Here is a 12,145-nt window from a genome sequence, read left to right as displayed (position 1 = left end):
AGTCTCTGTGTTCATCAGTGGCAGTGATAAACATTGAGCAGCCTGCCTGCCCCTGTGGGAGTGGTTACTGCCTTGAAACTATAGTTTTATTGGCCATTTTGGGTCAATTCCTAATTCCTTGATCTCCCTCTCTTAAAACCCTCTTTTGCGCGGTTTTGCACATAGCGCAACATCGGGCAGCGCCGCCTAATTGGGTTTAAAAGTATTCCTGGCTCCACAAAGTCTGCTCTTCACTTTTTCCCTTAGAACTGCTCTCTCTCTCAAAGTAAACACCATATTCTCATTCTAAGGCCCCTCACTGGTCCAAATAAGTAATTTTACAAGTTAGCACTAATAAACCATAAGCACTACTTACTCTTATACTCTCTACGATTACCTTGTCCCCTGTTGGTCTGTTTTAATTCAGTTCCCTATATTACTCTAGCATGTCCAAAGGTCAGTCAATGGTTTCCTCTCCAGTCCAGCTGGTGAATCTGGGAATTTTGAGGCAAAGTTACAGCTGTCTCATGTACACGGACAACCCTCTCCTCCTCCAAACAGGTTCCAATATATGTGAGAGATGCAACCATATTGCCAAACTGGAGGCTGAGCTCTCTCATCTCAAAACTGGTGTAACCAGTCAGGAGGAGAAGGTAACCTCACACAACACAATTCCAGTATCACATAGTCCCACCACAACAGCGAACCAAACACATAAAAACACAAAAACATACTCAGAGGCTCTAAATATAAATCTACCTAAGCAACAGAGACCTCCAAAGCAGACATCCAAGCAAATGCTACCCCAAAACAAAACACGTACAACACATAGCACACAAAGTCAGTGTGCCAAGCAGTCACAGCCCTTAAGGCTGAATAAACACACCTGATACTCTTGTAATAGGTGACTCTATTGTCAGACACACTGACGTCCTGCTCACCAGGCTGAATAAAGAGAAGGTCACAGTGAGCTGCTTGTCAGGCGCTAGGATCCGCCACATAACGCAAGCATTCAGGTCACTCCAAAGCAAATACAAATATGACTCAGTCATTGTACATGCTAGCGTGAATGACCTGAGACGAACCTCCCTCGACTACATGAAAAGAGACATAGAGGAGCTCTCTGATCATGTAGCCCAGGCTGGTATGACCCTGACCTTGAGCAGCATCTTACCCTCCCCTAGAATGATGCCACAGTATAAAGACAAAATGATCGATTTTAACAATTGGCTAAAATTTTGGTGTCATTCAAAGGGGATCCAGTGTCTGTCAGCCTGGGATGACATGCTCGACAAGCCACGCTGCTTCGCTAGGGACGGCTTGCACCTGTCACCCCTGGGCGTTCGGATATTGGCAAAGGCTCTTGCCACCCCCATAGTGCCTTTTTTAAGCAAGGCTCAAAAGTCAAACCCACCTCCATAGACAGCACAAGGAACAAGAAACTAAGGGCAATGCTGCTAAACGCCAGAAGTCTTAACCTCAAGATGCATGCACTCGAAGCTCTCCTCAGTATGGAGAACATCAATATCTGTGCAGTGATAGAAACCTGGTTCACGGCTCCAGAGAGCACCCCAGCACTACCAGGTTATACCTCATATCATGCTTTTCGACCCCAAAACCCGGACTGAACCACAATAGGAGGGGGAGTTTCCATATTTATCAAGGATATCCACACCTCCAGGTTAGTGGCATTGCACGAAGTATCGGAGACCATCCATGTGCAACTGACAGTGGGCAAGACTGCTTTTTAGTTTATAGCATCCTACAGACCACCCTCTCAAATTCAGGAATCCCACTCTGCTTTCCTGAAAACATTGGAGAACATGAAGATCTCTCCGAACACCATTATATTGGGCGACTTCAACTACCCAAACATAGACTGGGAGCATTACTCAAGCCCCAGCACCTTAGCCCAAAGGTTCCTGGAATTTTTAAACTCAAATGCTATGGAACTAGTCACCACTCCCACAAGAGGGGAAAACATACTAGACCTGATAATTACCAACATGGGGACTCTATGCTCCATACCAGAAGTATATCCCTCATTGGTAAGATCAGACCATAAATTAATTTCACTAGATATCCACATCTCAATCCCAACCCCAGCCCAGAAAACCACAGTGAAAAACTTCTCAAAAGTGAACCTCACACTTCTCAAATCCGAAGTGGAATCCTTCAAGGCCCCAGAGCCAGTGGAAACTACAGCCCAAACTGCAGAATCCTGTATAAACGCATTCTACGGACATCTCCAGGAATGCATGGATCATGCTATCCCAAACAAAATCAAGACCCAATCATCCAAAGGCAGGCATCCAGTCTGGTGGACCCCAGCCATAAATAAACTGTACAACAGAAGGAGGAAGCTACTACATGATAGAGCAAAATCCATAAAAGGAAAGGCATCTCTGATCAGTACTAGCAAAAAATTACGATCCCTCATAAAATCCTCCAAGGCCAGCTTCGAGAGAAAAATTGCACAGGACACTAAAGACAATCATAAGGCTTTTTTCAGTTGTTAGGAACCTGGGATGCAACCAGACCTCCCAACCATACCGAATTACTCTGTATTTACCGAGTTTTGGGGTCCAAATGAAGGGGTGCCACGATTCCCGATTGACACCCCTTCATTTCCGATTTTGTTGCTTTATTATTATTTTTTTTTTAAATCGCGCTGTTGGAGCTGACATCATCATGTGCGTGGTGACGTCAGGGCCGTCAGGGCTACCAGCCAGTCGGAATTGAGCTCAAGAGCTCACGATGTATGCAAGCCATCCCTTGTCTGAATTATTTAAAATTTGAAAAGGACTTACACGTGGAAATGACATTTTGCGGAGCTCCAAAAAGTCTGTAGCTTTGCCTGGCCCTGGTTATTTTTGTTGAAGTGTCTGATGACTTGGAAAAAGCCCACCTTATAAATGGCAAGAAAGCCAGAACATACACACTGCACCTCAAAAGGTAAGAAATTAAAATTTTATTATCTACGGCACGCGGGCACAATTAGAACTATTACTGTTCGCATTACAGTGGATTTCTGGTGAAGTTGTTAGAGGGTCAAAACAGGTCCAGCTTGGGGAACTGTCCAGGTGTGAAATGTAGGTTTAAATTTCAAATCGGTGGCCCACTGTGCTAAGTGGTGCATCCGTGTGACGGCCAGCTAGCTTCTTCGTCCAAAAATGAACATGCCTCACCCTGACAGTAACCTGTGAATGAATGTGCTACAGAGACTCCGCGCATGCAGCCAGCAAAGAAGACAATACCGAAGAGCCAGAATACAGCTTTTCGTAGGAGTTGTAAAGCATCCCAGCAGTCCAGAACAAGATAAATAAGGCCAACTCTTGATTTAATAGTCCTGAGTACAGTCTTGCGTTCCAGGCCTAATGTACAATATAAATACTAAGTTCCCGAGTGCTGCTGTTTTCCTTTCAATACATTCCCATTGTTTTAGGAGCCATTCAAACTGCGGGCAGTGGTTAGAAGTGTTTAAGCAAAGATCTGTAGGCTATTAATAAGGTTTTCTCGTTTTCTTTCTTTTTTAACAAGAAACTTTCTTTTAAATGACGATGGGGAGTACTTCTCTTTGTCCCATTTTATTAAACTACCCAGAAAACGGATAGTTGTAACTTGCATCCAAGCTTGCTCCTAAAACCATTTCAATACCAAAAGAAGCTGCTGGGGTAGAGAGTAGACCAGATGTTGCACATCCATCACCTTTATCAACACAGCAGCAGATTGTGAGCTCTAATTTACACAGCTGGACATATACAATTAGCGTTTTTAATAGTATAGTCATAGCAGTTATGACAAATGATTCCTCCGAATTTCTTTGTTCAAGAATCCTGGACAGAACCTATAAAAGCCCCATAGTAGGTCTTTTTTTAATATTACTGGAATTCTATTAAAACATAATAGGACAGCAGGTTTTGCATCAACAAGTATTTTTAGAACAATGAACTGCTAATGTCTGGCATTGTTGACTGAGTGGAAAACATGGTGATTTCCTAGAAAATGAAACATTTTGTGGGACAGGGTAAAATGTGAAAAATCAGGGGCGGTTGACAGTTATGTGAGACTGGTTGCAGTGTGTGTGTGTGTGTGTGTGTGTGTGTGTGTGTGTGTGTGTGTGTGTGTGTGTGTGTGTGTGTGTGTGTGTGTGCAGCAGCTCTGAGTGGGTTGCTTAGTTGGACAATGCTGTGGGGCTTTTGGGGGCTAGAATAGTATCCTCTGTGGTCTCTTCGACTGCATATCAGATTTTTTTGTATTAAGAGTTGAGAGCTATGGTGAGAAGTGAGAACACAATTTATATTCCCCCATTATTGGCTTTGTTGTTTATCCAGGTTTTTTGTGCTAAGAGGTTAAGAGAGCTATAGTGAGAAGTGAGAACTGAATTCACTAAATGATAGCCATTAAGTTTCAGTCTTCCTATTTTTCAAGCTGCTGATTTAACACACTGGTATGTTGCACTGACTATAGTATATAGGGTTCTGGTTTCTGGTTTCAAAACTTGTCAGTAACATGTATGGTGATAGCACAAAATTGTATTCTAGCAACTTTCCAAAATTATACAAGCAATGTTTAAAATGTGTCCCTGGTTTTTGACCCTTTGCCCCCCCCCCACCACCAAAAAAACTTTATTTGAAAAAAAGTGCAAGATGCCTATGGCTTACACTACTGTTCTGTTTATAGTTTGGGTGTGGAAGTAGACTTATGATGATTATGATGAATTGGGAAGTTTTGTAATTACTGGTTCACCGTTCATGCATTTTTTTCATTGCCTACAGTACAGCCTACTGGAAAAATGTTCATTCAAACAAGAAATTTAAAATGCACTAACAAGTGTGCTGTATTATACAAGGAATATAACTTAGGAAGGTGTATCAAAGAAAAGAACACATGTATGTTTCTTGTTTTGTGTGCAACGGACCAATGATTTGTAAACAGCCCAAAGGTAATATTTTATCCACCACTGGCCAGATGCATTTTTTTTGTATGTGGTGTGGGTTTCAATGCTGTTTCACTGAAAGTGAGTTTCAAGGGCAGAGAAGTTTTAATGTCAAGTCTCTTTTCATTGTGAGACAGTATTGCTTTGTTTATCAGATGTCTGTCAGTGTTTGTGCATTGACGTACTGCAAAATGTAAAAATAAAATCCAAATAATCATTGATTGTAGAAGTAAAACAGTATGCACACAATAGTGTTTATGGTAAATGGGGCGAAATAGCCAGGTAATAGGACATTGGAATCAGGTGCGCTATATTTTGTTTGTTCTTCAGTTTGCGTTTGAAAGCTGGTATCCCAAAATTCCATCAGAGTGGGTGGAGTTACATAATTATGTATGCAAATTAGATGTTAATCAGCATACAGATTTGTACCTATTTTTCATGGGCCTTGTCCAGATTTTTGATGTTTCCAGGTTGAGAGGTATGGATGCAACTCCCAAACTTGTTCTGAGTTGATTCTAAATGACAAAAAATACACTGAACCCACAGACATCGCAAATATCCTGGCAGACAGGTTCAGTGCAAACTCCCCCCCTCCGCCCCAAAAGAGCAAGCATCTATCCCGGCAGAGTGCAGCCTCCCAAACATCTTTGATGCTCAGGTGAAGGCCGCCCTCTCCAAAGCAAAAAAACACTGCTTCCATGGGACCAGATGGTGTCCTGGGTTGTGTCCTACATGAACTCCAAGAAGAACTAATCCCTCAATTAAAACTGCTGTACAATCTCGGCCTCACTACAGGATATGTGCCCAAAGAATGGCGTACAGCAACAGTGGTCCCACTCCACAAAGGTGGCACCTCTGCGGACCCTGGAAACTATCGCCCCATAAGCCTGACTAGCCTAGTATGCAAGGCTATGGAGAGGATCATCATGGAACTCATAAACAAAGACATTGGGGACCTACAGACACTAGATCCTACCCAATTTGGCTTCATCAAGGGCAGATCCTGCCTTTTGAACCTGGTCGACTTCTTCGAAACAGTCACCAAGGCCATAGATGAAGGGAAGGTAGTCCACACAGCCTATCTCGACCTCGCAAAGGCATTTGACACAATACCCCACTCAGGCATCATAGATAAGCTATCCAGCCTAAATATAAACCCCTATGTCACAAGATGGGTCGCAAACTGGCTCAAAGACAGAACCCACAGAGTCAGAGTTGCTGGGGCCATGTCAGACTCGAAACCGGTCAAAAGTGGCATCCCACAAGGTTCTTTCCTGGGACCTCTCTTGTTTGGTATTTACTTTTCTGAGGTACAGGCCAACGTGGGAGGACTTTGGCTCACCAAGTTCGCAGATGACTGCAAACTGGGTGCCATAATTGACTCTCCAGCTGACACAAACATCCTTCAAAAAGGTCTTGCAGAGACGGATAACTGGTGCCAAAGCCATGGTCTAAAGCTAAATGCCAAAAAGTGTATAGTCATACCCTTTAGCAAAAACAATGTGCCCACAAATTACCACATAGGTGGTAACCCATTAAGTACAGAAAAAGTAATTGGGGATCTGGGGACCGAAGTTGATAGCAATCTCTTCTTTGACAACCACATTGCCAAAGTGGTTAGAAAGACCTTCTACATAGCCCACCTCATCATGAAAGGATTCACATCTAGATCAAGAGAGGTAATCGTGCCCCTTTATTCATCCCTCATCAGGCCCATCATAGAATACAATGCCCCCTTTGGGATGTACCTTACCCGACACCTGCAGCAATTAGAAAGACCCCAAAAGTACCTCACCAGGAGGATCAAGGGACTCAAACAGATGCCATATGCTGCTCGGTTAAAAAAACTCCAGCTCTACTCAGTTGCATACCACCTACTTCGAGGTGATCTATGCCTGACATATAAAGCTATGTCCAACCCAGAATTAATGGACATGCTCCACCTCAGTAAATCTAAATCCCTTAGAGCCACGCGCTCGAGGGACTTAAACCTCAGCACAGAAATAAATAGAACATGCTGGAGAGACAGATTCATAACCCAGAGGCTCCCTTCACTCTGGAATAGAATTCCAATTCATGTTAGGCAGAGCACCTCACTGACTCTCTTCAAGAAGAATCTTGAGTGGATGGGGGATCGTAGGTTTGTCCCGGGGATTACTTCTGTGTCACTATTAGACAGAGGCACAGTAAACTAAACTTTAAAAAGGGCACAGTATACTCAAATCAAGGGGTGGCATAAGCCAAACACAATCGGGCTAGGCTTATAAATGCCCCAGGGCAAATAGCCTAGTATGAACCTATGAACATTTTATATGATTTAGATAGTTTCAAATGTTTTCGTAATTATTTGAAGGACTACTTTCAATATGTCACAATTTTGAACATTTTGTTTATTCAGTAATTGGTTTGGGATGCTTTGCTTTATATTCATTGAGGGAAAAATCATTTAAATGAGTTTAAGAACCTGGAAATATTTTCTGGCCTGTTTACGAGTCATTTGAGCCACTCTTGTATATTCCTCCATTTCTGACTGTGCGCATCATAGTTTTAAGAAGTTTGACTTTGGATCCCATTCTGACATGTCACTTGTCTTGTGTATTCAAATGAGATGATGAGGCTTGGGTGTTCATTTAAGATATTTATTACATACAAACACATCAGGATGGATGACTGGAACATAAAACTTAAACGAACTAGCTAACTGACTGTTACACACATGTGTGCTTTCACTCCAGCTGCTTACACAAATGGCACTCTGCTTGGACGTGCTCAGTACTTTTTATGCATGTGCCCATGAACTACAGTGACTTTAAAAGTACAACACACACACTATGATCTACACTGCCTGTGTTCGAGTGGGTTTCCTCAGGGTGTTCCGTTTTCCTCCCAAATTCCCAATCCATGCTGCAGGTGGATTAGACATTCTAAATTGGCCTTAGGTGTGTGTGTGCCTTCTGAAGAAGGTTGGTCACTGGGCTGGCAACTCGACAATGTAAAACTCCACTGCCACTTTTTCTGCAGACTGATTATCTGCCGTGGTGATCCATAATGGGCACAGCCAAAAGGAGAAGACTAGTCTTTATAGCTAGAGAGTCACAGATAATTAAACAAAACCAGCCTGCAGCACAAGATCTATAAAAACCTATCACATTTTGCCGATTTTCAGCAAATAAAAATTGAAATCTGAAAAGAATTTTAAGTAGAACACAACAAAAAGTGTTGAGACAAAAGTTGGTCGATCATAGATCCACTTGAAGAGTCCTGCTTGCTGCAGTGGGTTGGGGCATCAGGTGGTCAACTGATGAGCTTGATTCCGACTGATTGTGGTATGAAGAACCAATGCAGTTTATTATACTGGAAGGTAAGGGTATTATCTCTAGCAGGCTAGAATTGTCCCAGTGTTGGGGGATGTTTTAGTGGGTGAGAGTCCCATAGTAGCAGGGCAGGGCTCGAGTCTGGTCATCATTAGCTTTCACCTCCTTGCAGTGCTAAAAAAATTAAGTACATTTTGCTCCAGACTAATTCTAATCTACTATGAATGCTATGAGTTATGCTAACATTATGTTGTAATTTTTTGTCCAGATTGCCACTTCAAAATGTGTATAACCTCCTAACATCTGATTATTATCCATACTATATAGGGACCCCTGAACTTTTCCATCACTCTTTAGGAGACTATTTTGCTCATGTTGAGATCATTTAAGTTACTAGTTACTAAACAAAGTAATATGTTACTATTAGTTGCTATTTTGGAAAAGTAACTAGTTACTAGAAATTGCAATATACATATTGTAATATATTACTCCCATCACTGATGGTCTGCCAAAGAACTCTACCATTCACCATCACCTAGATAATAAAGGAGCTTTTCTGCCAAGTCTTGGACTTTTCCCTCTCATGAGATGAAACACAAGAAGCCCAAGGAGAAAAGGTGTCAAGTGTCAGAAAAAGTGGCAACATTATTCTGACTACATCTGGATTGTTCATGAGCCACAGAAAGGAACAGCTGTGACTATTCCAAGCACCTCCCTGCCCCCCACTCTCAAAGCCCCGCATCAACCTCCTTCCATCTGTTTCCATAACATAAGGTGAAGGTATTTTCTCTCTTGCACAGCTTGGCAGCAAATCATCTTAGGCAAATATGTACTCCATACCATCAAGAAAGGTTATTCCTTGCAGCAGTAGAGGATTCCCTCATTCCTGTGCCTTCCCCTAGTTCCCATACAACACAGGAAACTCATGCCCAGCAATAATTTAAAATTTCTGCAGCAGTGATCCATTCAGCCAATTCCACCCAAAGAGGCAGGAACAGTATTTTACTTGTGACTGCTTTTTCCTCAGGAAAGAAGGGTCTCGAGAGACTTATTGTAGACTTTTCCAGACTGAGCAAATGTTAAGTGGTCCCCATGTTCAAGATGCTTGCTTTACAGAAGCCATTGCTGATGCCTACCTTCACATTTATGTTCAGGAACACAGGAGGTTTTTGCAATTCAGAGCAGGGGATAAATTTTGTGCCCTACCATTTAGTTTACATACTACACAGAGAGTCTTCACCAAATATCTGGCACCTATCATTGGCTTTTGTAGGACCAAAGGGGGTTAACATTTACCCTTATTTGGATGACTGCCTGATTCAAGCAGTGTCCCTAGTGGAGCTCCGAGGAGCAATGCAGATTGTGTTTCCAGATGGTAGGACCAACTCAGTATTGAAAAACCACACATGTGCCCCACTGTATGGGTTACATTCCTGGGGCAGTGGTGGACTGTGTCGAACAGAAGGTCTTTTTGCCTCAGGACATGATCCTCATCTTGACCTCTTGCTTCTAACAGATCCACAGGCAGGATGCCCTTTCAGCCATAGACCTTCTCAGGCTACTGGAGCGTATCGCATCTTTCATCCGGATAGTTTCCTTATGTGCATCTTTGCCAGGGGAACTACAGTGGTTCTTAAAAAAAAATCTCTCAAGATGTGCAACTTACAGAGCAGATATCAGTATATATTTTCTTTGTCAGCATCTACTGTTTCATCTTATATCATGCATTAGTTTGCAAGTTGCTTGTGTTTTGAAGTATTAAGTATTCATGGAAATATTTCTTATTTTCATAATTACCAACATGCAACTAGCAATATCTCCAGCGTAGTGTGGTATAAATGGACACTGACAACTGATTGTCCTATATACCACCATGACATTTCATACCATAACATTCAGTAACATGTAGGCCTGTCACCCATGAGCATAAATATGAAAAATGTAAATAAGTTGCAAGCAGTGAGATATATATATATCTATATCTATATCTATATCTATATATATATATATATATATATATATATATATATATATATATATGGATCACCTTCAGATGCCCAAAATCGCATTTCACCGACACGGAATCCGACGGGTCGAAAACACCGACAACGCAGATGACCGACAAGGTGAGAAACCGACGGACTCGGTAAGTGTGCGATAGAGTGAGGGATTTAGTGTTAGGCAGCGGACAGGTAAGTGTGCGATAGTGAGGGACTGTGGGTTTAGGGGTGGGTTAAGTGAGTTAGGGTTAGGGTGCAGGTAGGGGTGTGTGTGCGATAGTGAGGGACTGTGGGTTTAGGGGTGGGTTAAGTGAGTTAGGGTTAGGGTGCAGGTAGGGTGAGTGTGCGGTAGTGTCGGATCTTGGGGTTAGGGGTGGGTAAGTGAGTTAGGGTTAGGGTGCAGGTAGGGTGAGTGTGCGGTAGTGTCGGACCTTGGGGTTAGGGGTGGGTTAAGTGAGTTAGGGTTAGGGTGCAGCTAGGGTGAGTGTGCGGTAGTGTCGGATCTTGGGGTTAGGGGTGGGTAAGTGAGTTAGGGTTAGGGTGCAGGTAGGGTGAGTGTGCGGTAGTGTCGGACCTTGGGGTTAGGGGTGGGTAAGTGAGTTAGGGTGCAGGTAGGGTAAGTGTGCGGTAGTGTCGGACCTTAGGGTTAGGGTTTGGGTAAGGGCTAGTGGATATGTTATGTAGTGTACTGTGTTTACGTGTAGTGTGTTGGTTTAATGGTATTCAGTGTTTTGCGTTGTCGGTCTTTTGGTGTCTGATTTGTGTTTCGGCGGTTTGGCGTTTCGGGCATCTGAAGGTGATCCATATATATATATATATATATATATATATATATATATATATATATATATATATATATTTATTTATTTTTGTTACTTCAGAACATTATAGGTGACATTTTGCTAATAAGTCAGCCTTTTCTAATACTGCCTGTTATTAGCTGGTAACTCACTTAATTAAGGAAGCCACACCCAAAAAAGGTCTGAATGCTATAAGGAGCTATGGGTGTTAACTGGAAGTATATAAAAAGGGGAATATAGGCTTGAATGAGTTGATAAGTTGAGTATAAGGTACCAAATTTGGTTCATAGGTTCATACTAGGCTATCTGCCCTAGGGCATTTACAAGCCTAGCCAGAGTGTGTTTGGCTTTTGCCACCCATTTTAAAATTAATTTTGCTATGCCCTTTTTCGAGGTTAGTATGCTGTGCATCTGTCTAACAGTGACACAGAAGTGATACCCAAAGTAAATCTATGATCTCCCATCCACTCATCAAGATTCCTCTTGAAGAGAGTCAATGAGAGACTCTGCCTAACCTGGACTGAGATTTTATTCCAGAGTGAAGGGAGCCTCTGGGTTGTGAATCTGTCCCTCCAGCATGTCCTATTTATTTCAGTGCTGAGGTTCAAGTCTCTCGAGCGCGTAGCTCGATGGGATTTGGATTTTCTGAGGTGCAGCATGTCCATTAATTCCGGGTTGGACATGGCTTTATACGTCAGGCACAGATTGCCTCTGAGCAGGCGGTATGCCACTGAGTAGAGCTGGAGTTTCTTTAACTGGGCAGCATATGGCATCTGTTTGAGCCCTTTGATCCTCCTGGTGAGGTACATTTGGAGTCTTTCCAGTTGCTGCAGGTGTCTGGTAAGGTACATCCCAAAAGGGGCATTGTACTCAATTATGGGCCTGATGAGGGTTGAGTAAAGAGGCACGATGACCTCCCCTGATCTAGATGTGAATCCCTTCATGATTAGGTGGGTTATATAAAATGATTTTCTAACCACTTTGGCCACGTGGTTGTTGAATGAGAGCTTGCTATCAACTTGGGTCCCCAGGTCCCTAATTACTTCTTCCGTACTTAATGGATTACCATCTATGTGGTAATTTGTGGGCATTTTGTTTTTGCCAAAGGGGATG

The 12,145-nt window shown here is 42.6% G+C and overlaps 1 protein-coding gene across 1 annotated transcript in view; it reads left to right on the top strand.

The window, feature by feature from the left end:
* LHFPL1 (LHFPL tetraspan subfamily member 1) overlaps window positions 1-12,145 on the top strand; it is a 262,305-nt gene that overhangs the window by 231,680 nt on the left and 18,480 nt on the right. The window lies entirely within an intron of this gene.

The sequence above is a fragment of the Protopterus annectens genome, chromosome 15.part0 (assembly GCF_019279795.1).
Source record: "Protopterus annectens isolate FY-2018-M chromosome 15.part0, PAN1.0, whole genome shotgun sequence".
In the NCBI taxonomy this organism is placed as follows: Eukaryota; Metazoa; Chordata; order Ceratodontiformes; family Protopteridae; genus Protopterus; species Protopterus annectens.
This window is presented reverse-complemented; position numbering and strand designations above follow the sequence as displayed.